This window comes from Dendropsophus ebraccatus, chromosome 7 (assembly GCF_027789765.1).
Source record: "Dendropsophus ebraccatus isolate aDenEbr1 chromosome 7, aDenEbr1.pat, whole genome shotgun sequence".
Taxonomy (NCBI): Eukaryota; Metazoa; Chordata; class Amphibia; order Anura; family Hylidae; genus Dendropsophus; species Dendropsophus ebraccatus.
The window spans coordinates 52,787,752-52,813,647 of NC_091460.1; the positions used below are offsets into that span (position 1 = coordinate 52,787,752).

The 25,896-nt window shown below is 39.3% G+C and overlaps 1 protein-coding gene across 1 annotated transcript in view; it reads left to right on the forward strand.

The window, feature by feature from the left end:
- PCDH7 (protocadherin 7) overlaps window positions 1–25,896 on the forward strand; it is a 684,999-nt gene that overhangs the window by 653,672 nt on the left and 5,431 nt on the right. The window lies entirely within an intron of this gene.

The following is a 25,896-nucleotide window of genomic DNA, read 5'->3' on the forward strand; positions in this document are numbered from 1 at the left end:
GCAGATAGAAATCCAGCGCTCCAGGCAGGGTTATTGATAATAGGGAAAAATTCCAATACATTGAAGCTTTCTCTGTAATGGATCGAACGTTCTCCATCACAACCCATTATGGAGATCAAAGTAGACTGTATTTGTCTGAGGGAGGCAATGTTACATCCACAGGGTTAGCAGATGACTAGTTTTTTAAGACTAGCATTTTTACAAGTCCTTTTTGTTTGGTCTACATTTTAGCATGCCTTTTGTAACAATGCAAAAAAGCAACTACAAAGGGAGCATCGTAACAAGTGACAATTGTAGAGTAGACAGTAGGGCAGAACAGGGAGTGATTGCCTGGTAAAGACTTTGATATCACAGATGAAACAGAAATAGAAAAAAAAATTAAAAATAAAATAGGTAGCACCATGGCTTCTCACTCTAATGCACATACAAAATTTGTTAGCATTTACAGACTTTCATTCATATGGTGGTCATGACATGCACCATTGTTTGATCCATGACCCCCATTATGGGAGGACCAAGGTCAATGTAAAAATTATTCTTCAAAGTGATGAAAGGAAAAAAAAATAGAGAGAGAGAGATGATCAACAACATGATGGATATTACCACAGAAATCACTGAGAAGCCTGGAGACCTAAACACAAGACAGGAGGCTGTCAGGAATTAGACAGCTGTAAAATCCATATTTCCACATTAAGTCACTCTTTAGCTGTGAAATAGACCCAACACCAATACATCAAATAGCCACACACCGTTCAACCTTCTTGCTTTTAAACTGCTTTATCCGTTTTCTCCCATGAGAGTATAGCAAAACAGTACACACACGAGTGCCAACCTTGATGGGAAAAAAAACCTTGACAAAGGGGTGAAGAGCTCCCCAAAACATAGGTACAAAATGACACCAATCCCTCCCTGTGGCATCTGTAGCCAGCCAATTCTCCAGATCTACAGGTTGCCAGCAGAAATATTAGGTTTCATTGACTCTTTGAGCCCCTGTTGTGATGGTTTTTGTTCATGAAGGTTGGTACTCTTGTATGTACTGTTTTACTACTTTCTAATGCAAGAGGTAGGATCAAGCAATTTGAAGGAAAGATGCTTGATTGGTGTGTGCCTTTTTGATATACAGTATCATTATTACATGGAGATTGTGAGACTATGTTATCAACCCACACCCCACAGGACTCGCCACATTGAGTCATTTTGCATTATATGATGGACCCTAAATACAACCATCACCGCAGAAGTGAGATCAAGTCATCTTCAGTTTTGTTCTCCATCACACTCTGCAATGTGTTTACAAGATACATCTGTCTGTTAGCATCATGTTGAATTGTCAATGTGATTATGTCATGAACGTCACTTTATATCTTTTTTTTTTTTTTTATACTAATGATAGTACTGAGACGTAGTTTAAAGGGGTTATTCATGGTGCAGAGAAGGTCCTACCTGTTCTGCTCTCCAGCTCTGCACTTCCTCCCTCTGGCTGTTTTGGAAGGTACTTCAGAGACAAAAGAGGAGAGGATACATGTTGTGAGCATTGCAAAAACTATTCCTGAATGCAATGTCCAAAGGTTGGACCTTTTCTACTCTCTAGATAGCCCAAATAAAGCTAAGGTTGGTCATATATTTTAGATAACTGATGACTCAATGTTTTTTTAGCCTACAGCTGTCATGACATGCTCTCCCCTCTGCCCTCATAAGAGAATTAGGAGAGGGAGATTTTGACAGTATCAGCTGTTCCATTAATGGGGTTATCCAGTGCTACAAAAACATGGCCACTTTCTTCCAGAGACTCTGGAAGTATCTAGTTTTGGTGCAGGTTTTGCATCTCATTTCCATTAAAGTGAATGGAGCTTAATTGCAAATCCCACCTGATCTAGAGACAAGAGTGGTGCTGTCTCTGGAAGACAGTGGGCATGTTTTTGTAGCACTGGATAACCCCTTGAATGCGTATGGGGGCCACACTTTTTAAAGAACAGATGATATTGTTGAAATCGTTTGGTTTAGTTGACATGAATCTAATCTGTATGGTCAGTTTAACTTCACCATAAAAAAAAACCCTTTTAGCCAACCTCTGGTTGTGTTCACATAACCACCTTTTTTTTTTCAACATAACCGCATTTAGGGCCATCTTCTATAACAGATTCTTGCTTTATGGCTTTATGAGTCCGGCCGCATTTCGTACGCCGCCGTACATGTGCAGATGAAACTACGGGCGTGGGAAAAATCGACATGCGGCCGGATGCATACGAACCGCGAACATACGCCCGTAGTACGCCCGAGTTATGCTTCCCAAGCTTGTTTCGAAGCGATCTGAAACAGGTAATTTACTTGGAAATCTTCGCCCAGCCCCGTAAACCACACAGAACCTTTTGGATCGAAAAATCACGTTCAATTTGGCTGAAATAAGTACTTCGTACAGGAACGCATGGAAATCCACGGCAGTGAGTTTCAACATTTCCGTCCTCAAACAATGGTCTTGTTCATTTTTCACGGTGCCGTATACGATCCGGCCATAAGCTCATATGTAGTGTGCATTGTGCGGGCATATATCGTATACTTTTAAGCTAACGCATCAATCTCAAAACTATGTGTGTATATTCGCGGTTCGCACTACAGCCAGAAATATACACAGTGTGAACATAGCCTATAGGTGTAAATTCCTTGCAGTGTTCTCTACCAGACCCCTATATAAATTATTGTTGGTGATGGTGACAGATCTGTTAGGAGTGTAAATGGCATGGTCACACTCTGTCATGGAGAGAATATGCTGAGTTTGGACTTTTCCTGATTTGTTCTCCAGATGTGTTGTGGTCTGAACACTGACCCATTAAACCTTTTGATATGTATCTATGACAGCACCTATTTAATATCACAAATTTTCTCAACTGAAAATGTGGAAACATTATTATAGTTAAAGGACAACTCCGACGAAAATCTTTAGCTTATTTAACACACATTACAAAGTTATATAACTTTGTAATGTGGTTAAATACCCGGTCTGGCCCCCTTCCCCCACTTTCGGACCCCCGACCCCCCCCCCGCCCGGAAGTTAAAGAATGTATACATTACCTATTACGATCGTCACGGTCCTCTTCTCCTGGGCGGCATCTGGTGACGACGACGTCAGAGCCGGGGGGCGGTGCGGGTCTTCTTCCTCCTCGGCGTCTTCATAGAGAGTGAATGGGACGGAAAAGGCTGCTGGTGCACATGCGCACCAGCAGCCTTTTCCATTCCCAGGACCCGGAAGTCAGAGACATCGCTGTACGGCGGGCGAATGGAGTGGCGATCGTCACCGGAGGGATAGTGAGTATGGTGTCTGTGTGTGTCTGTGTTTTTTTTTGGGGGGGGGGGAGTCCCGCTGGAGTTGTCCTTTAAAGGAGTCAACTCCAAATATAGCAAAACCTTTTCAGAAGATCATTTATCCAGACTAGATTTTGTGTACAGGTTCTCACCGTCCCCAACATGGTTTAAGAGAACACAAAGCTAAACCAGACTGAGCAAGCACACTTTCATCTTTTAGTGAGAAGCACTGAAGTGTCCCTATATTACTATATTGCCTAACTGTTGCAAGTCACCCAATAAACCGAGATGGATGAGACATTAAATATAAAAGCCCAGTACCTGCTGTAAGGACAGTAAAGGTTGAGGCTATTTCACAGCATTTCTTGTATAACAACTTTCGCCAAATAATCCCATTGCAAAAACACAAAACGCCCCTTAAACTCACAGTGTAAGGAACAGATTTTTATTCCCTGTTGTGACAAATGATTCAAAGGACAAATAATACAAAGCAAGAGACTGAGTTAAACTATCGTTTAGGAGTATCGTGGGTCATTATCTCACAAAATGTTACTGACATTGGGCGACATGATTCAGAGATCTCAGGGGCCTATTCCTACCTGCCGCTTTTATAGCAGGCCGATCTTAATGTCAACACAGACCAGAGTCATGAGCTGCCCCTGTCCACTGTATAAATATATTCTCCATCCCAACAGATTTGGTTAAAAGAATTAGAAGTAAAACATCAACAGACAGAAAATGAAATCTTCTATTTTTCCCCTATGAAGAACAATGCAAATTTCTTTTTTAATTGTTATTGTTGGTAAGGTATAGAAACATATGCTGCATGAAAACAGAGAAATAACTGTATTTATTACGTTTTACCATGTTGCATTTTCTCAATTTCCTTAGAGGATATTTATATGTGTTGCAGACATTTCTGCAACTGTTCCATTCATATAAATGGGGCTTACAGAAATGTATGTGTGCTGCAGAAGGTACTCAATTTATTTGAACCAATTTTCAGTTGCAAAATTATTTCTACCAAATCTAGTGCATGTGACTATAAATTAAAGATAAGTAGCCACTATTACCAACTTTTTTAGAGGGGACCAATCACCTTTCTAGTGAAATTTGAACTGGCCCCAGTACCTTATATCTACTGGGAACAGCTCAGGCAATTGAAAAATAAAACATGTTTAATGCTTGGCCCCGGTCCCGGTAACTAGACATAAGTGTGGAGTTGGAGTGACATATATCCACACTGTCTCCTCCCTCTTCCCAGTTTTTTTTGGCAGCATGAGCGCTGGGCTTGTATTAAGCTTACAGCACTCATGCTGCCAATTAAGCATGAGTGATTTGGAAGAGGGCGTAGGCAGCATGAAAATATGCAGATGTGGCTCTGCCTTCATGACTAGTTATGGGGTGCTGGGGCGAGCGTTAATCAAGTTTTTTTTTTAACTTGCTGTATCGAATAGCTGTGCCCAGCAGGTATAAGGTACTGGGGCCAATACAATAGTCATGAGGGAGGTTATAGGTTCCCTTTAAAGAATCAGTATAGTACTTTAAATCATACAGACTACAGTGACTAGGTACAACCACTAAAAAATCCCCCAAATACCTTACATGATCCCTGTGTGCTAGTTAGCACATCTAAAGAAATAAATCATTTTATGAATACTTAAAAGCAAGATTCATTGACTGCAGTGTTGCACTGGTTGATGAGGGTACTAAAGAATCATCTGGCAGGCCTAAGTTCTGACGCAGTAATGGACCCAAGTGTTCCCAAAAAACGTTCTGTCCAGGTGAAGGGTGGGCCCCTAGAATCATACTCCAGAATCACCTCCAGAATCGCTTTGATTCCTTGTATGCAATGCTCAGCATTAAGAAACACACCCCATGCTGGGTGGTCAGGTTGCTGAGGCAATCGTACAAAGTCCAGCAAGTTCTGTGCACAGATTCTATTAAGTAAAAAAGAACTTATGCACAAAACTCACTGGGCATCATGTGGTTATTTTGGCAACCTGACCTCTCAGCTTAGGCTGCCTCTTTCCATGCCAAATTTTGCAGAAAAGGTTGCAGAGCAATAGCACGTCAAGCTTGACTTGGCTCACGCACTGGTGCAACAAAAGAGAAAAACATCCATATAAAACATAAAATAAATAAAATAAGATAGTAAAAAAAGACATCTATCCACATGTAACCTAAGGCATCCCGCTAGCTAGAATGGATAATGGGATGTACAAAATTACTAATTTAACACATACCTACTTGCAATGCCCAGGGCATCTTCTAGCCCGTGTACATGCACTGTACAGACATAGCTGGTTTGACACTTGCTAAGTTCCATTCATCTTTCTGTCCATCCTCCTGCTCTTCCAAGCATTTGTCTTTTCAGTCATTCATCTCTCCCTCCATTTTTTTTCCTTCAATTTTTTTTTTTTTCCTTTTTCCTTCTCTTTTTTTTCTCCCAGTAATATATTTTCCCCAGATGGATCTTAAAAATATCACAGCTCATTCTCACCGGTGTGGCAGAGAATTTGTTTTTAATTGTGTGACAAGGAAGAATGATAGATAAGGAATATTACCTGTCTGCTGTGCACAGTGCATTCCTTCATATTGCTGCAGTCTCATCATTTTTCCAGTGATTATCGCAGAAATGATGTTGACTGAGGAGTGCTGATTAATTATTTTTTTCGACGATTTAGACTGGAGACGTTCTAATTGCACAATGTATTGTTTCAGTGAAGGATTTCGAGATTCATTCAACAGAGACATATTTTACTGAAAAAAATGTAAACGAACAATTTGACATTGTGACAGATTAATACTTAATCATTAGAACAGCAGAACAATTAGACAGCTTAAATGTGTTCTACATCCTAATGTCTATACCACTTCAGGAATCCATATTAAAACATTCTCCTCTGAAAGGTCTGTCACTGTTTGACTGATCTAACTAAATCAGCGACCATGGATTTAACTGGATTACCACTAGGCTGGCAACAATTAAACTTAATTCCAGGAAATTAAAATCTGGGGAATTACTTTATGATTAGAAAGGTCAGTTGTCTCATGGAAAAAAGGGGGGATTTTAGCACTAGAGTATGCTGGGGTTTAACCATTTATGACCTGAATGTGCACTTTAATGTTTTAAAAATATTAATCAGGTTGTATACTTTAATATTTGTCCTAATTACGATTGACTTTCATATACAGATGTATTCTCATCCAGTAAATTTAAATTAATCTTTTGACACAGTATATACCTTCTGCTCAATGTATAATTAGTTTTTTTGTTGGCCGGAAAAGTAATGTACTGCAGTGAATATTTTTACCACTATAGGCTATGTTAATTTCTTTACTTGGCTGTTTGGTGGTTGTCTTGTACGACGGCTGGAATTTTGAGTCCATATATTGGCCCTTATATCATAGACCCCTATTATTTGTATAATCACGGGTGCCATTATGAAATAACGGCCCTTATTTGGGCCCAATATAGGCAACAACAAAAAAAAAGGATGGTGTGTGAACATAACCTGGGTTGAATTTAGCATTTTATGTCTTAGGGTATGTGCACACTGAGCAATTCTCGAGGAATTGTAGCTGAAAGTTTTCAGGCAGAATTCAAGCAGAGTTTAACCCCTTCCCGCACGAGGACGTAACGGTACGTCCTCGCGCGGGTGCGGGCGTTCAGAGCGGGGCCGCGCGGCGACCCCGCTCTGAACCGCGGGGGTCCCGGGTGCCGCTTGTAGCCCGGGACCGTAGGTATTAGCGGGCACGGTCCGATCGCCGTGCCCGCTAATACAGTAATCAGATGCAGCTGTCAAACATGACAGCTGCATCCGATTACCGGATTCAGCTTATCCCTGGTGTCTAGTGGCGGAGATCGCTCCTCCGGGACGTTGTCCCGGTGGAGCGATCTCCGTTTCTGAAGCCGGCCGGGGACCGCTCCAAGATGGCGCCGTCCCCGGCTCGGCACTCGTTTACTTCCGGCTGCAGCAGCCGAAAGCAAACGAGTGCCTATCTCATGGATCTCTGCAGCATATCTATGCTGCAGAGATCTCTATGAGAGATCAAAGCACTTATACTAGAAGTCCCCCAGGGGGGCTTCTAGTATAAGTGTAAAAGTAAAAAAAAAAGTATTGTTATAAGTAAAAATCCCCCTCCCCTAATAAAAGTCAGAATCACCCCCCTTTTCCCAGGTTATAAATAAAAGTAAATAAATAAACAAATAAATAAACATGTTTGCTATCGCCGCGTGCGTTATCGCCTGAACTATTAATTAATCACATTCCTGATCTCGCACGGTAAACTGCGTCAGCGCAAAAAAATCCCAAAGTGCAAAATTGCGCATTTTTGGTCGCATCAAATCCAGAAAAAATGTAATAAAAAGCGATCAAAAAGTCGTATATGCGCAATCAAGGTACCGATAGAAAGAACACATCATGGCGCAAAAAATGACACCTGACACAGCCCCATAGACCAAAGGATAAAAGCGCTATAAGCCTGGGAATAGAGCGATTTTAAGGGACGTATATTTGTAAACAATGGTTTGAATTTTTTACAGGCCATCAGATACAATATAAGTTATACATGTTATATATCGTTTTAATCGTAACGACTTGAGGAACATATATAACAAGTCAGTTTTACCCCAGGGCGAATGGCGTAAAAACACAGTCCCCCCAAATAAAAGAAATGCGTTTTTTTTTTCAATTTCACCACACTTTGAATTTTTTTCTGGTTTCGCAGTGTACTTTATGCAAAAATTCAGCCTGTCATTGCAAAGTACAATTAGTGACGCAAAAAATAAGGGCTCATGTGGGTCTCTAGGTGGAAAAATGCAAGTGCTATGGCCTTTTTAACACAAGGAGGAAAAAACGAAAATGCAAAAACGAAAATTAGCCTGGTCCCGAAGGGGTTAAGCCCCCCATTGACTACTATAGGATTCCTCTAGCAGATCTACAGCAGAAAATTCTGCTTGGAAATTCTGCAGTGTGAACAACAGAGCAGAAAACCCATTGAACACAATGGGACTTTGCTCTGTACATTTTTTACGGGAGGAATTTTAAGCTGAATTTCAAGCTGAATTTCAAGCTGAATTCCTTGCCTTTTCCTCAGTGTGCACATAGCCTTAAAGGGGTTAACCAGGATTAAGAAAACATAGCTGCTTAGTTTCAAAAACAGCTCCCTACTTGTTCTAAGGTTCAAAGATACTAAGCTGTGATTTTTTTTCTTCTGCTCCTCCATAAACCCTTTAAGGGAGAGTGTGCCAGAGCAAGATGTGCCAATTTTATGAAGAGATGCTGGCCTCTAGTACCTAAATATCAGCACAACATGCTCACCCCTATAAAAGTGTATCATTTTGGCCATTCAGGATGTTTGTAGCAGGGTCTGCTGAGTAGAATAATGTGACTTCCATGCAATTCTACTAACTGGATGCAGTTAAAGAACATACAGGTATAGGCTATGATTTCCTCTAGCTGCAGCACAATGTAAGTTAAGTATTAGGCTGCATTCCCACGTTCCGTGATCCTGACGGATCACAAACGTGGAATGCATGTACCGGATTCCCCCGCGCCCGGACAGCATCTGTAATTAGATGCTGGGAGCGGGGGAGACTGCATTCATAAGCGCCGCGCTGTAATGAATCAGCCGTGCAATGCTGTTACTACAGAGCGGCGCTTATGAATACAGTCTCCCCCGCTCCCAGCATCTAATTACAGATGTACATGCATTCCACGTCCGTAATCCGTCAGGATCACGGAACGTGGGAATGCAGCTTTAATCATGTTGTTGCAAATCGCCAACAACAGCCGTGATTGATACTAAACTTACGTTGTGTGAACATGGCCATACTGCATAGTATACACCCTTTTACTAAGTGGCATGAGTATATGTAAGACATGTGCGTCTGCAGTCTTTACAGAGAACAGGAGCCCTGATGCCTATAAATATATACAATATTGAATTAGAAAAGAATATATGTTTTAAATTAAAATTAAAGTAAGCACCTTTAAATGAAATGACTCAGATTATATAAAATAGAATATTAAACTGACTAGTATAGATGATGTACAGTAAATTCAGAGTTTACAGTATTCCAACACTAAGAAAAGCTGGATATATCTGCATTCATACTGATAGATGGATCTGCATATTTGGCTTTATCTTTGCAGCCCTGGATTCATAGTTGGCTGAAATGAACATCTATGGAAAGGATTGATATCTTCATCCACAAACTCTGATCTAAAATACCCAATCATTTGGTTCTGTAAACCAATGCTTATTTATGGCAGTCACGGGATTTCTCTTGTTTTGAGGCTTATGCTGGGAGGACTATCATTTTTTATATAAATTAACCTAGATATACATTTAGTGTAACAACAAAAGGAGTTGCAGAATACAAATATTCAACAATGTCATCCAATATAATAACTGTATTACTTTGCTTTGTTTCCTGTTTTATAATAAAAATGTTGTGTTCTACAATTTCCATACTTTATATACATAAAGGGCTGTCCAAGATGGCTGTCCAAGATTAAAAAGAGAGTTTTTTTTACCCCCTAGAAACAGAACCACATCTGTTCATGGGCTGTGTCCGCTATTGCAGACAATATGCAAGTGAATGGGGCAAAGCGGACACATCAAACGGACAAGTGCTGATCTGTATGTGGGAAAAAAACAGATCCTGTTGTTTTAATCTTGCACATCCCTTTTAATGATAGCCTTTTGTAAGTATTATCTACGACAAGGGTGTCAAACTTGTAGCACTTCAGCTGTTACAAAGCTTTAGTGTGATGGGATTTGTAGTTTTGTAACAGCGAGAGGGCTGCGAGTTTGACACCCATGCACTACTAGGATCATCCCTATAGCCATCTCTTTCACTCATTCACCTATCCACATCAGTGATCAAGCCTCTATTTTTGACTTTCCAGGCTGTGACAATAGACCCCAGATGCCACCCATGGGCTTAAGAGATCATGAGAGCCAGGCCACCTCTAGTGAACCTTTTCCAGGAAGACGCTTCTCTCAACGATGGGCAAATACCCTTCCAATCTGTCCCAGAGGTGGGAAATGTAGCATTTGATCAGAGCAATATGAAAGCATCCGAGGGCTGCTGTTCCATGTATAGCCCAAGGAACTAACCAAAGAACGCAACATGTGAAATCTTTCTAGATGTCCCTTATACACACAAATTGCAGAGAAGTAAAGATTATTATGTCAAAATGCTTTCATTACATTATCAATTCCTGACACATAGTCAACTCTCGATGTGTATATATATAGACATGTCTCCATATGCCTTTGGCATTTCCATGGAATGTGCTCATAGTAGGCAATCTACACATTAAGGATTTGTGGGAAAATTAGGTTCTTTATAAATAAAGGATACGGTTTACCACTGAGACCTGAACCTGTAGCATTTATTAGTTTTTATGCGTAGGTGAATCTAACATATATATACACACTGTTGATGCACAATACATATGTTGGCCAGCTGAAATGCCAGAGGGACATATAATTTTGACACTACAGCAATTCATAAATAATAAATATGGCTTGAACTGATTGAAAAGATGCTTGTTTACATAGATACATTGAGGAAATGGCAAAGCTTATATAACACCACATTGAGTTAAAATACTGTTGACTACAGCAAGCTGATACTGTGTTAATAGAGAACTTCTGGCATAATGTAAAAAATCATGGAGGGAAGGAGGTGGTGGGAACATAACAATCAAGGGATACTTACCAGGCACGGTGTTCCTGCGGCTGTATTACCACAACCCGACAATACCTACCCACTCAGCAAATCAGTGACTGTAGAGGTTTCCCGGCCCAGTCTCTGACTGGCTGAGTAGGCATTTCTGAGCCAGGTTGTGACATCTTTGGAGTAAGAAATCCAAGAGACCGCGCGGGATCGTGAGTTTCGTTACTATGCTGCGGGTGCACAGAGATGGATAAGTATCTTCTGCTGATTGTTATGTTACCACCACCTACTGGCCGCTGAGATTTTCTACATTATGCACAGAGTTCTGCTTTAACCCTTAGGGGACACAGCCAGTTTTCATTTTTGCGTTTTCGTTTTTCCCTCCTCGTGTATATAAGGCCATAGCGCCTGCATTTTTCCACCTAGAGACCCAAGTGAGCCCTTATTTTTTGCGCAACTAATTGTACTTTGCTATGGCAGATGTAATTTTTGCCTAAAATGTGCCGGGAAACCAGAAAAAAATTCAAAGTGTGGTGAAATTGAAAAAAAAAAACGCATTTCTTTTATTTGGGGGAAATGTGTTTTTACGCCATTCACCCTGGGGTAAAACTGACTTGTTATGCATGTTCCTCAAGTTGTTACGATTAAAACGATATGTAACATGTATAACTTATATTGTATCTGATGGCCTGTAAAAAATTCAAACCGTTGTTAACAAATATACGTCACTTAAAATGGCTCCATTTCCAGGCTTATAGCGCTTTTATCCTTTAGTCTATGGGTCTGTGTGAGGTGTCATTTTTTGCGCCATGATGTGATCTTTCTATCGGTACCTTGATTGCGCATATATGACTTTTTGATCGCTTTTTATTACAATTATTCTGGATTTGATGCGACAGAAATTGCGCAATTTTGCACTTTGGGATTTTTTTGCGCTGACGCCGTTTACCGTGTGAGATCAGGAATGTGATTAATTAATAGTTTGGGCGATTACGTACGCGGCGATAGCAAACATGTTTGTTTATTAATTAATTAATTTATTTTTATTTATAAAATGGGGAAAGGGGGGTGATTCAGACTTTTATTAGGGGAGGGGGTTTTGTGTTATTAAAAATACATTTTTCTTTTACTTTACACATATACTAGAAGCCCCCCTGGGGGACTTCTAGTATATGTACTCTGATCTCTCATAGAGATCCATGCAGTATAGTTATACTGCATGAATCCATGAGATCGGTGTTCTATTACTTTTGGCTGCTGCAGCCAAAAGCAATAGAATGCCGAGCCGGGATCAGCGCCATTACGGAGCAGACCCCGGCCCGGGATGGATGCAGGGATCGCCCCCCCGCAATCGCGCCGCAGGGGGGCGATCCCCCCACTAGACCACCAGGTATGAATAAAAGCAAGTATTTAGAAGCAGCTGTCAACTTTGACAGCTGCTTCTAAGTACTTAATTAGCGGGCACGGCGATCGGACCGTGCCCGCTAATAGCCGCGAGCCCGGGCTACACGCGGCACCCGGGATCGCGGCAGTTCAGAGGGTGGTCGCTGCGCGACCCCCCTCTGAACTCCCATAGCGGCACGAGGACGTTCAATAACGTCCTGGTGCAGCTATGGGTTAAATCAGTCATTTTTGTTTTTAGCATAGAACAATCTACTGTCTGTATTCCCATACTTTACTATACAAGAAAGTATCACTACTAATAAAGAGTACTTAGAGATCTTTCTTACAATGTGCATAATAATCAGATGTATGCACATAATATGCACATATTTAGGGCACGTTCACATAACATAAATTTTCTATTAATCACGGCCGTAGTTGCCGATTTGCAACAACGGACGTGATTAATAGAAAATTTACATTGTGCTCCAGTCTATGGAATGACAGCTGGATTGACATGTCATTGAATAGCAGCCGCACAACCCTGACAGTGCGCACAATGGAAAGTGCAGCTCCGGTTGTACTTTCCATTGTGTGCTATGGTGAATTGAAATGCAAGCGCAGACGGATGCGCCCGCATCCCAATTCAATAGAAATTAAATTTATCCGGCTGGTAATGCAGTACCGGCGGGATGAACTTCACTGACATTAGCCATTCTGTTACAGGACCGGGTCACAGAATGGCCAGTGTCATACGTTGTGTGAAAGTGGCCTTAAAGTGTTTTTTGTTTTTTTCCCCAATGATGAGCCATAAACCACTGATCAGTGTAAGCAAATAGAAATTGCTACGCAGTGAATGAAGCCACTTGCTTCTAGACCCATTCACTATGTAGTGTGAGTGAACAGTTAATTGGTGGAGTCCTTTGAGTTAACACCTCAGAAAAATGATGACCTATCCCAAGAATAGACCATTAATCATTTAGGCTTGAAAAACCCCTTTAAGAGAATCCTAGAGAAAACCCTGAAGTCTCTCTTGAGGACCTGTGCAGAATGGTTGAGCATGTATAGTTAAGTGTCTTAAAGGAGTTACCCAGCCTTTAAAAATGAATGGCATATCCATAGAATAGACCATTAATATTAAATGGTCAGTAGTCTGACGTCTGGCGCCCAGGCTTATCATTTGATTGAAGGGGTCATAGTGCTGGCGTAAGTGTAGCAGCTTCTTCAGTGTATAGAAAAGCCAGTTCATCCTTCCAAATGAAATACTGTTTAGTTGTACTGTACTGTACAACAAGGATATTGAGCATAGTGCCATATATTGCAGAATCTACAAAGTAGAAAGCAGAAAAGAATGCTACCAACTTAAAGTGTTATTTCACCTGAGTGGACTCCTTTGACCTATGGACATATGGCTTTGGCTTTGTGGATACTAAATATTAGTACCACACTTGGTCTAATAACCCTTCTATAATTATCTAAATAGCAATATATTAACTTGTTAACTGTTTTACCTCAATCACAATGATCACAATGATCAAGAATACAATACATTGCTTAAGGAGCAAGGCTTAGTAATTCCTATCACCATACACTGCTAAATATATCAATATACTGTGACTAGAGATGAGCGAACATTGAACATGCTCAGGTTCGTCCAAATCCAAATGTTCTGCATTTGATTACCGGTGGCTGAAAAAGTAGGACGCAGCACTAGGGAGTAAAGGAAAACATGGACGCAGCCTAGAAAGAGAAAAAGCGTCCGTCTTTTTTGACGCAATTTAATTTACTTCAATGCCATGCATAGAAGTCAATGGAATGGCAGAAGTCCAATGGACACAGTCTATAAAATGATGGACGTTGTCTGCACGGACTTCAAAATTATGTTCATGACAATTATTTTCAATAAGCTCACCTAAACTAGAATAATGTACCAATGGCTGTCATTTTACTGACAGGTGGCCAAACAGCGAAAAAGAAAAAAGATGTAATTTTAAACTTAAAATAACTGATTTTTTTTTTTTTTCTTTACAAAAACTGAAAGGAAAAAATGTTGTGTGAACATAGCTTATGGCTGTATCCATGTTTTCCCGGCAGCTTTAATGCTGCATCCAACTTCTGCAGCCACCGTTAATCAAATGCAGAGTGTTCTGTTTGAACAAACCTGAGGGTGCCCAGGCTATGTTCACACAACGTTTTTCCAACTTAGTTTAAAACGATGTCAGTCATTTTGAGTTTAAAATAATGGACGTCATTTATCAGCCTGGTCTCCCCTTCCTGCAATGACGGCCGTTGGTACATTATTCTAGTTTGGGTTGCCCTTAGGTGGTCGATTTTGATATTTAAAAAAACCTCCGTTATTGCCGTGATTTAACTGACTGCAATGGCAATGCATTGAAGTCAAGGGAAAGACGGACGTCCAATGCACACAATGTATTGAATAACGTCAAAATAAGGAACATGATCATCATTTTCGGATGTCTTTTGCAAACAGCGGACATTTTTTATTAGTTGTTCACACACAGTTTTTCTTTTGTCACTGTTCTTTCTCTGTTTTTACTATTAAATTCAATGGACTTTTCAATTAAGCCGCTCCCAGAGGCCAATTAGTAACCCCAAACTAGAATAATGTACCAACAGCCGTCTTTGCATTTAGGGGAGGAAAGGCTGCTAAATGACCTTAAATGTCTGTTATTTTAGACTCAAAATGATGGACGTAATTTTAAACAGAGCTGAAAAAATGTGTGAACATAGCCTCTGCTATGAATATTAATTTATATACATTGATGGTCATCACAAGCATTGGATACCAGGCTGATGTACTGGTTCTATTTAATTGACCAGAAACTATGTACTGTATTCTGTCCATTTTAACCCTATGTGGTAGGAACTTTTTCAGAACAAGTCATTAAAACATGCCTGCATAGAATAAAATATTCCAAGCATAGCCTTTGTGAATCTGAAAGGCAAAACACAGTATAAGGAAATAAAGGGCATGGCAAATTGGGTCTTTGAATCTGGAATTTATCAGTTTTTGAAAGCAATCTGATGATCTCATCAGTAGAGTTTAATCAGGTGAAGACCAGACACAGCCTGCAGGTAGAGAAAACAGTTCTTTTAAACAGTGTCTAGGGCGTAATAATAACAAGCTCATTTATGTGGACAGGACACAGGTAATTTCATTACTGGGGTTTACCCAATGAGGCATAAGTGTTTCCAGTAAGTCCTGCTAAAGTCTACAATATTTCTAAGGTGATGAGATAAGAATGAAACATTGGCTAGATATTTTACATGTCTGCACAGGGAGAAAAACACAAGAACATTACACGTTTTTAACTGATTAACTCATGAATATTCCACCAATTACTACGTATTTACCATAAATGTATGTGACAGATTAAATAGCTAATCTGTACTAATTCATTAGATGAAATTATAATTTTACGATGCTGTCTGCTTAGAAAGCATACATATGTTGGAAAGATACCCAGCCATGCAATAGCTGTGGGCCGAACGTTCACTGGGCCAACAGCTATCTCTTCCAGTCACTCCATAAGTCTGAACGCTGTGTTCTACATAGAGAGAGGAGGGGTAAGCCATTGCCAGGCTCCTCAGACAGCATAAATGTGTATGAGAATTGGGGGGGTTGGGGGGGGGGGGGCGCGGAGATGTTTTTTGTCCCGAGGCGTGTCTGACTGCAAAAAAGCGTGTTTTACAAATATGGCAGATAATCGAAATAAGTGTATCCAATCTCTTTACATAATTTATAGGACAATTTACTGTATATGCAAATGCAATGCAAGTTGTATTCTATTAATAACACACACATATATATATATATATATATATATATATATATATATATATGGACATTATATAACATTATATATATAAAGCTACTGCTCTAAGCAGTTCCTTACCTGGACAGAGGTGGCAGCAGAGAGCACTGTGTCAGCCAATTCCTGCAGGACCTACAGTAGCTAATAAATACTGGAAGACTTGAGATTTTTAAATAGAAGTAAATTACATTTCTATATAACTTTCTGAAACCAGTTTAGTTGAAAGAAAAATATTTACGTCGGAGAACCCCTTTATAGATGCAATTAAGGTGCCTTATAAAAATGGATCCGTTATGGCTTCATAGTGTAAATACAGTAAGCTGTGTTATTTCCTATGCACACAAGCCTTATAATAAGTCAGTAAACTACAAATGTAGACAGTATTTAGATTTACGGATGTGTATGTGAACTGTTTTTCTGTCCACAAGCCATTAATAGGAATTGCTACTGTATCACAGTGTGCATGTCCCAAACAGAAGATTTATGCTTGATTTTATTCAGCTAGACTGCTTTAGAGATGGCATCCAGTATCCCAATGATACATGATAATGCCACATTCAAAATGACAGCAGTCAAAGCCTTGGGGCAGAAGATGCTTCTTGAGATATGTTCAATTGCTGTTTAACTCTATTTAGCCTCAGGTGCAGGAAAGAAGTTGCTGATTCTTTCAAACATGTTTAAAAATTTTAATAGTGTCCTACCATGTCAAGATATGCTATCATTCTGTTGTGATGATCTCAGCGAAGCCTTCCAGTACGTTCAGACAAGGCCCTTCCTAATATAATAACATATGTAAAGCTTTTAATCTTGTTTATATAGTAATAGTTATTTTCTGTAATTTATATTCCACCTTTTAATGTTTTTCTGTATTAGGAACATATAAAAGCAGATCTCATACCCGTGACCCGGAAAGCTAAATACAGAAATTAAAATCTGCCATGTAACAAAAACAGGCAAAGGCTATGTTCACACAATGTTTGTTTTTAGAAAAGAATTGACGCTGATTACAATAAAATAAGCTTCCGTTCTTTTCTGCAGCGGCGGCATTGCATTGAATTCAATGCAATACTGCCCCCTGTGTTCCGACATTGTTATTTTAACGTCCGTTCTTTAGAACAGACATTAAAATAATGAACATGCCTATTTTTATAACAATATAACAATAGCTGCTCACACAAAGTAAAGTATGGCCGGCGGTCGTACTTTACATTGCAGTCAATGGTTAATTGAATTACCGACACACTCAACAGTGCCCGCAATTTAATTGTAAAAAGATAAAGTTCCTGCAGCCGATACAGCAGTATCGGCTGCACGAACGTGCCGAACACAGCCGTCCGGCAGTATAACACCGTCCAATGCTATGCATACTATGTGTAAACATATTGTAAGGCAGACCATCTGTCTCTCTCTCTTTTCCCCCTCTTTTTTTCAACCATCATCATCTGATATTATAAAGTACCACACTATTTTGTCCTTAACATTTTATTCAAGGAAAGAACTGCCTGAATGGCTGACTGCCATGCAATCCCCTCTCCTCTATCCAGGCATGGCAGGGGAAGTCAGAAGTGAGACCTAAAGTGATTGGTAACTTTTAATAAGTCTGATTACATGTCAAAAGTTACTAAAAAATAACAGGAATGCTTTAAATATATTTTTTGTATTTTTAAATACATACACCCAATATACCCTATACTTTAGTTGGGCATAACTGCCAGTAAGACGGCTGTCGTTATAAGGTTTGTGGGGATCTCCTGACTGTCCACCAAGAGATGATGTTGGTGTTGATAGGTTTCGGACATGATGGAAAAATCACCTTCTGACCCCTTTGCTCTTGGAGAGATAAGCTGTAGCCAGAAATCTGGCTGTGGTTTACCCTCCCCAAAGAGAACACATTCGGCCATGCCAAAAATTCCTTTATATAGGGAGGACGCAGACCAGAAAGAAGACATAATTGATGACTAAACCATTGTTAGGCCATCAATTATTGAATGTGTATGGCCAACATTAGAGATCGCTTTTCAGCAGTCATCTCATAATTATTATTATCATCATCATCATCACCACCATCACCATCACAAGATAATAGCTCCTCTACTTCCCTGAAGTGACCTCACATACATATTACAGAGTGTGCCCACAACACTGTCCCACAGCTACGTCCCATGGGGGAGATTTATCAAACATGGTGTAAAGTGAAACTTGCTCAGTTGCCGGTAGCAACCAATCAGATTCTATCTCTCATTCCTCATACACTCTCTGGAAAATGAAAGGTGGAATCTGATTGGTTGCTAGGGGCAACTGAGCCAGTTTTACTTTACACCATGTTTGATAAATCTCCCCCTATGTGTCTTATATAATGCTTATTTCTGTATAATATTAAAAGCAAGATGGCTGCCACCCATAATCATGTACAAAGAAAGAAAAATCAATCTCTGATTTTTAATTGGTAAAATAAACCTAGATTATTCATTCTCTTTAAGTAAAACACATAGAATATTAAAGTTTGCCTGGAATTATTACTTTAATACCAGTTGTAAACAAGTTTGAAAGGCTCTAATTATTGCGCTCAGAGATGAATGCGGTTCATGCAGGTTAGCTCTGTTAACATTGTGTGTTACAAGTTCAAAACTTCATAGATATGAAATAAATGAGATCATTATCTTCCCTTTAATACAGGAAACAACTTTTGCAAAATATCCTTCATAGGAAAATGCAAAAACAGGAAGTTCAGTTTATTGTTATTTACCTTGCAATGAACTCTGTTCCTCGACTTACATTCAAGCTTCCTCTACGTTTCCAAAACAAAGTACAGAAAAATCTGTTATAAAAATATAATTATGTTATAAAAATATGTTCACCAGCACTCAACCACTCACAGGACTTTGCTGTTGTTCTAAAAGCTCAATCTCTTTTGTTTACCTCTTTATCTTAGTCAAAAGTCAACATGGTATTAAAAAAGGGGGGATTCCAATTTCAAGTGGATAACTGGGTATAACAGACACAAGTGGGGAACCAGAGGACTGTCCATATGCTCAGCCTGGTGTTAATGTGCAGTAACAACACCTCATGTAACAATTATACAAATGCTTTACCACGTTTACCACGTTTTACCACATTGGAGGTCACATCATCAATCAGCTGGCAGCTTGCAGTAGAAAATTAAGTGACTATTCATAAGTTCCAATTTGCTCCAAGGGGTCAATTCAACTCCAAGGGATATGGCAAAAATGTACGATATGCCTGTTTGCCTCTATAAACCCCCAAAATGTTGTGCACCTGCTCTGCCACTTCTCTATTCATTATCTGCTAAGATGTGGCTGCCAGAAGCTGCCTGAGGAGGAACCATATGGGTTGAGGGGGTATGAGTTACATGAAGACAGTACCCTTCTCATGGGGATGCACACAATATTTTAAGCATAAAAAATAGTAAAAATTACCCCAATAATAATTCATTTTAATAATAATAATAATAATAATAATAATAATAATAATAATAATAATAATAATAATAATACTTCATATTATTATTATTATTATTATTATTATTATTATTATTATTATTATTATTATTATTATTATTATGACCTCTGTACACCTCTGATTACAGCCTACTACATCCAATCTTGGCCTTTGGCTTTGTAAATGTAAGATTTATTGAACTGAACTATTTAGATCATCAGAAAATAGACCAAAACAGAGAATAGGATAATACTATTCAGTAAACTTTAAAGAGAATGTTCGGCTGTGTGCCTTTCTGTTACAGTATCACTATTGATATGCTTATATATACCAGCTTACCAGCAATGTCCCTGCAAATTATTTTGAAAAGTTGGTGACTATGCCAGCTCAATCACATAGTGTATTAGTTACACTTCCTTTGACTCCTTGAAAGAATGATACTGTTAGTGGATATGACGATACTCTGTGCCAGGAGCTCTGAAGCTACAGCTCCTACATACCAGCAGTGCTGTCGACTAATCCTAAATTAAACAGCAAGCAGCTACTTCTCACCCAAATCACTAAAAGGAAGACTTATTATTCTGGTCTTAGACAGCAAACAGACTAAGAGACTAAAGAAGACTTGTTAAACACTTTTCTCTTCCTTACATCATCTCTTGTTTGGCTTAACTTTCATATTTTGTTTCAAAATATTAGCTCACACTATTAATGAATATAGCACATTCTATGACTATGGAATGTCATATATTCCAGTCTTTTGGCACAATGTGAACTAAAATTTGGGCACATTTTGTTTTGCAATTCTCTCTCTCTCTCTCTCTACTGTTATTGTCTTACCCCCACATGTCCTCCTTTTAGGGGACAGTCCCTACCCAGAACCAGGTGTGCCCCATACACAGCAGGGTCTGCAGTGCACATTCCCCCTTATTAACATCCATTGGTGATTAGTCTTCTTCTGGGCAATTGACTATATTGTGTTACATTGTGGCCACACTCCCACACAACCTAGATCTAATACACCTACATAAAGCACTAACATATTATCAATGTGGCAGCGGGGGGGGGGGGGGGGGGGGGGGGGGGGATGTAAGGTGCTAGTATAAGCACACTGGCTACAAGGCAAATAAGTAATAAAATAAAAAATCCGACATGGTATACACTGTAATGCACCAACAAATCTTACTGACATTAATACCAAGAAAAAATTCAGCTTTATTGTAAAAGGGATGTCCTGCTCAAAACAATCAGATTCTTCTAGAGCGGACTTTTATATTTTTATCATATTATGCATATTATTACATGTGTATATTATTATTATTACATATTATTACATGTAATATGTGTAAGCTGAACAAGCTTTCGTGTCAGCCATGGGTGCGATGTGCAGCCATTTCTGTCTTTTTGGCTTGTGCATATTATTACATGTGTATCATTGTATTATCTTAAAGCATGCCAGTCACTGAAAAGGACTTTTAATGTGTCATTGATATATAGCAAAAATTTTAAATGGTCGGGGTCTGAGTGTCCAGACCACAACAGATCCAGAGAAAGAGGTGGGAAAAGTCTGCAATTAGAGTGTTCACTCTGGCCTCTGTTTCAATGTGTTATATACATTAACTTATTACGTTTTATTTTACATGAGATTAAATAATACTTCTGTAAGAGTATTTTATGGACACTTAAAAGGTCCAGGATAGGATTCATCATCTATGTTTAAACAAATGGAGTCCAACCATCAACATAATGTAGGAGCACACTATACTTACTAAGGCAAAGCAGTATGTCCATATAAATGGTTTAGCTTGATATTGAAGCTTTTCCCATTCGAGTAAACGGTGCCTATGTAACCAGTAACCAGGACTTTGGGTGTAATATTTCCTCCATGGTCCTGATTTAATTCTTTGTGCAGAGTGGGGCGCATGAAAAATCCCATTGAAACAATGGGACAGGTGGAATTTCAAGTGGAGCCTCCACCATTTTTGCTTAGTGTGAATGGGCTCTTTCTTTCACTTAGTAAGTACAAGCCAATAAAAAAAGCAGTTCTACTGACAAACACAACAGCTGCAGTATTAGCAGCAAGCCACCCGTTCCTTTCTGCAATGCAGCATTAGCAGCAAGCCACCCGTTCCTTTCTACATACATCCTCAGCAAGATGTCTTCAGCAGTGGACTGTAGCTCCGCAGTTACACAACGTTTTCACCTTTTTTCACCAGATAAGCTGGGTCAGCATCCTTTAAAGAGTACCTTCCACTAGAAAAAACTTTTGACATGTCACAGATGTTTTGATCGGTCAGATCTAAATGTTCAGACCACGACTGATCAGAAGAGCTAGTGCGCAGAGTGTTTTCTCTTGGTTCTGTGTTATGTGACCTGAACAGCCACATAATGTAAGTCTATGGGGCCACCATCCAGATTGGATGGAAACTGAAAGGGCAGAGGAACTCAGACCCGACCTATCAAAATTTTATATTAGACATGACATACAATATTTTGCATGGGTTATTCACGTTTAAATATTTTTTTCAGCAGGTGATTCATCCCATATATACAATGTAATGAACATATAAAGCAAAATTCGTATCACGAGGTAAATCACTTAGTTCATGCAAATTGCACTTCTTCCGGACAGGGACATCCATGCTTAGAGGTTTCTAGGCTTAGCACTACTACACCCACCAAAGGCAGGTGGAGACCATCATGCACGCCTCCTTCAAAGAGAGATAGTCTGGATAAACAGGCTCAATGCATTAGGCCCCAGAGGCCTTAATGAGCAAAATGATTTTGTAAATGATTATTTGTTGTGTTTTTAAAATTTGTATATGTTTGTATACTTTTTAATTGGATGGTTTATTTAAGCACCCTCCCCTTCCTGTGCAAGGACATCCCTGGACGTCCCCCTTTCACATGTGCAGTTTACTTTGAATAAGAGGATTCGATTAGCAGCAAACCGATGAGTGATAAGTGCTTTACCTTGTTACATGCATATAAGCTCCTTTTAACTGCGGTGCACCTCCGATAGTTGCATTCTGGTGGTCGATTTGTCTGTTCATGCATAGGTCCTAGCTCATAAGACTCTCATTCCTGTGTAGTGTTCCAGTGGTGCCAGTTCACACTTTCCTGTTGGACGTTCATAAATAGCAAAATGCATTTGCTTTTTATGCTGCACATTTGGTAACATTTACTGGCACAGATTCTAATATACACCTGGAATCCGGGGAAGAAATGACAAACATTCACATGTACCATAATCCCAATAGTTTTCTCAAATATGATTCTATACAAGCTAACAAACTATTAGACCTGTGGGATTTACTTTTTCTGGCAAGCCTTCAGCACCTAAAATATTTATTTTAGTTTTATAAATGGTATCTTTTCCCTGTAACATAGCAAATCTGTTTTTCCACTACAGATGATTGGATGTGAAATTTCTTTTAAAGTATTTTGTTGACGGTGAGCAAGAAAGGGATATTCACAAAATGGCCCGTAGGCTCAAAGTCTAGCCTCACTCTGTCAAGAATAGTTACCGTTTGCTATTTTGATCCAACCATACACTTGGAAGATTGATTTTATTTTTAGGTCAGAGGGATGTTGTAAAGTGTGTGTATATATATGTGTCTATGTGTCTTTGTATTTATACCGTGCATTAATAGAAATATAAAAGAATAAAAAATAAATACAATAAAAATGAAAAACTTTAGGTCACAATATCAGTTCTAACAATTGATTAAACCTTTCTGGAAAAATAATTATTACTCAAGCTGAGGCAGAAAAAGATATAAAATTTCCTTTAAACCCGTGGACAATTCTCCTTGGATTGCCAATATAACCTTATTATCCCCTCAAGAATAAACTCATAACTCACCTCTTATCAGTGGCTAGATGCTCACTGGCAGCTGAATGGGAAAAAAAAAGATAAACCTCCTACTAAAGATTATCACTTTTCTCAGGTTTGTATATAGAGTTGTGTTTAAAAGTTAACTTTTAGATTCAGGCACCATTGGATAAATTCCCACTGACCCATAATAACAGACTGGAGACCATTTATAACAGTGAGCTTCTAATTATTAGAGGTTTATTGTGTATGACTTTTTATGTAGCAAATTTTTTTTAGTGTTAATATATTTGTTTGCAATTGTTTAAAACACCCATAATATTATGAATATTTTTAAGGGGAACTCTGAAGACTAAGATAGATAGATAGATGGATAAAGTTACTGTATATTACTTTAAAATATAACTTCATTAAAATAAATGGATAGTTTTTTTTTTATTTACACCATCCCCTGTGTTGCCACCAACATTGTGTCTGAAAATACAGGGCTGTCTAGGCCCTTCTGTTCCTTATTAGAGATGAGCGAACCTGGAGCATGCTCGAGTCCATCCAAACCCGATCGTTCGGCATTCGATTAGCGGTGGCTGCTGAACTTGGATAAAGCAAAAAGGCTATGTGGAAATTATGGATATAGTCATTGGCTGTATCCATGTTTTCCAGACAACCTTAGAGCTTTATCCAAGTTCAGCAGCCCCAGCTAATCAAATGCCCAACGTTCGGGTTCGGATGCACTCGCTGTGTGGGGTAGCCTCTGCTATCACCGCTCACTCTTTTAGTAGTTTAAGCACAGTGAACAATGATAGCACTACTTGCTGTACAGAGGCAGCCAAACATACAGCCTGACTCCCTCAGGTACTCAATATAGAAATACACAGTACTTGGGAGGAAAGGAACCCTGCTCTGTATACTATAGCTCTGTGCAGCAGTGCTTGAGCAAAGCAGGGGATTGGGAAATTGCAGGGCTTTGATAGGGCAGTTCCTAACACAAACATTGGTAAAAGCAGAGGAGCCTGTGTCTCTTACTGCTATTAATCAATGGAAGTGCATATGTTAAAAAATAAATAAATAAATAATGATTGATGTTTATTCTGAAGTAGTATTACAAAGTAATATCATTTCTTTATGAAAGAAATGTAGCAAAAAAAATTTTTTCAAGGTACCCTTTAAAAGGAAAAGTCCAGTGAAAATTTTTATTAAAGTATTGTTTTGCCCCGCAAAAGTTATACAAATCACCAATAGACACTTATTATGTGAAATGCTTATAAAGTGTTTTTTTCCTGCTCTTACTACTGCATTAAGGCTTCACATCCCGGATAACATGGTGATGTCATGACCCGACTCCAAGAGCTGTGCGGGCTGTGGCTGCTGGAGAGGATGATGGCAGGAGGATGCCAGGGGGATGTCCCTCCAGTGCCCTGTGTCCCTCAGTGTCCCCCTGCCATCATCCTCTCCAGCAGCCACAGCACGCACAGCTCTGGGATTCGGGTAGTGACATCACCATGTTATCCAGGAAGTGAAGCCTTCATGCAGTAGTAAGTGCAGGGAAAAAAGCACTTTATAATCATTTCCCATAATAAGTGTACAGTATATTGGTGATTTGTATAACTTTTGGAGGACAAAACAATACTTTAATAAGAATTTTCACCTGACTTCTCCTTTAACATAGAAACACGACACACACCAGTTTTAAAGGGGCTTTACACCATCATAATCTCTATTTACACAAACCTGTATGACATTATGTAAAAAAAAACCTGTACTTTCAAATCCCCTGCTGCTCCCAAGTCAAAAGTTTCCATGTTTCCTGCCAGCCTTTGTTTCCACTTTTCCAACAGTAATGCGTCAGACACCACATTTCTGCAGCAGCCACTCACTGGTCATAGAGATGACATGTTGACCCCACTGACATTTCCACTGTGGCCAATGATTGACTGCTGAAGTCATGTATCAAGATGACATACTGTAACTGCTTTGGAATAAAAAACAATAAAAAAATGAAGACTGTCAGGGAACCATAAAATCAATGACACAGTAGTAGCAGGGGGTTTGAAAGTAAGTATAAGTTGTTTCTGGTTTGTACAGTTCATTTAACATTTTTGATGGGGATGGACAGCGCTCCTTAAGTGTAAATGGATTTCCTCAGCTGCTCTCATATTACTACAGATCACTGCTGTTTTTGGCTGATGTAAAATTCATACAATGTACAGCTGACATAGAGGAGCAAATGCTTAATTGGTCACTATTGTTTCTAAACAACTTTCTTCAACTAAGTGTACAGGCCCTATTACACCAGAAGGATATCTGACAGATTTTTTGAGCCAAAGCCAGGAACAGACTACAAACAGAGAACAGATAATAAAGGAATCACTAAGATTTCTTTCAAATCCATT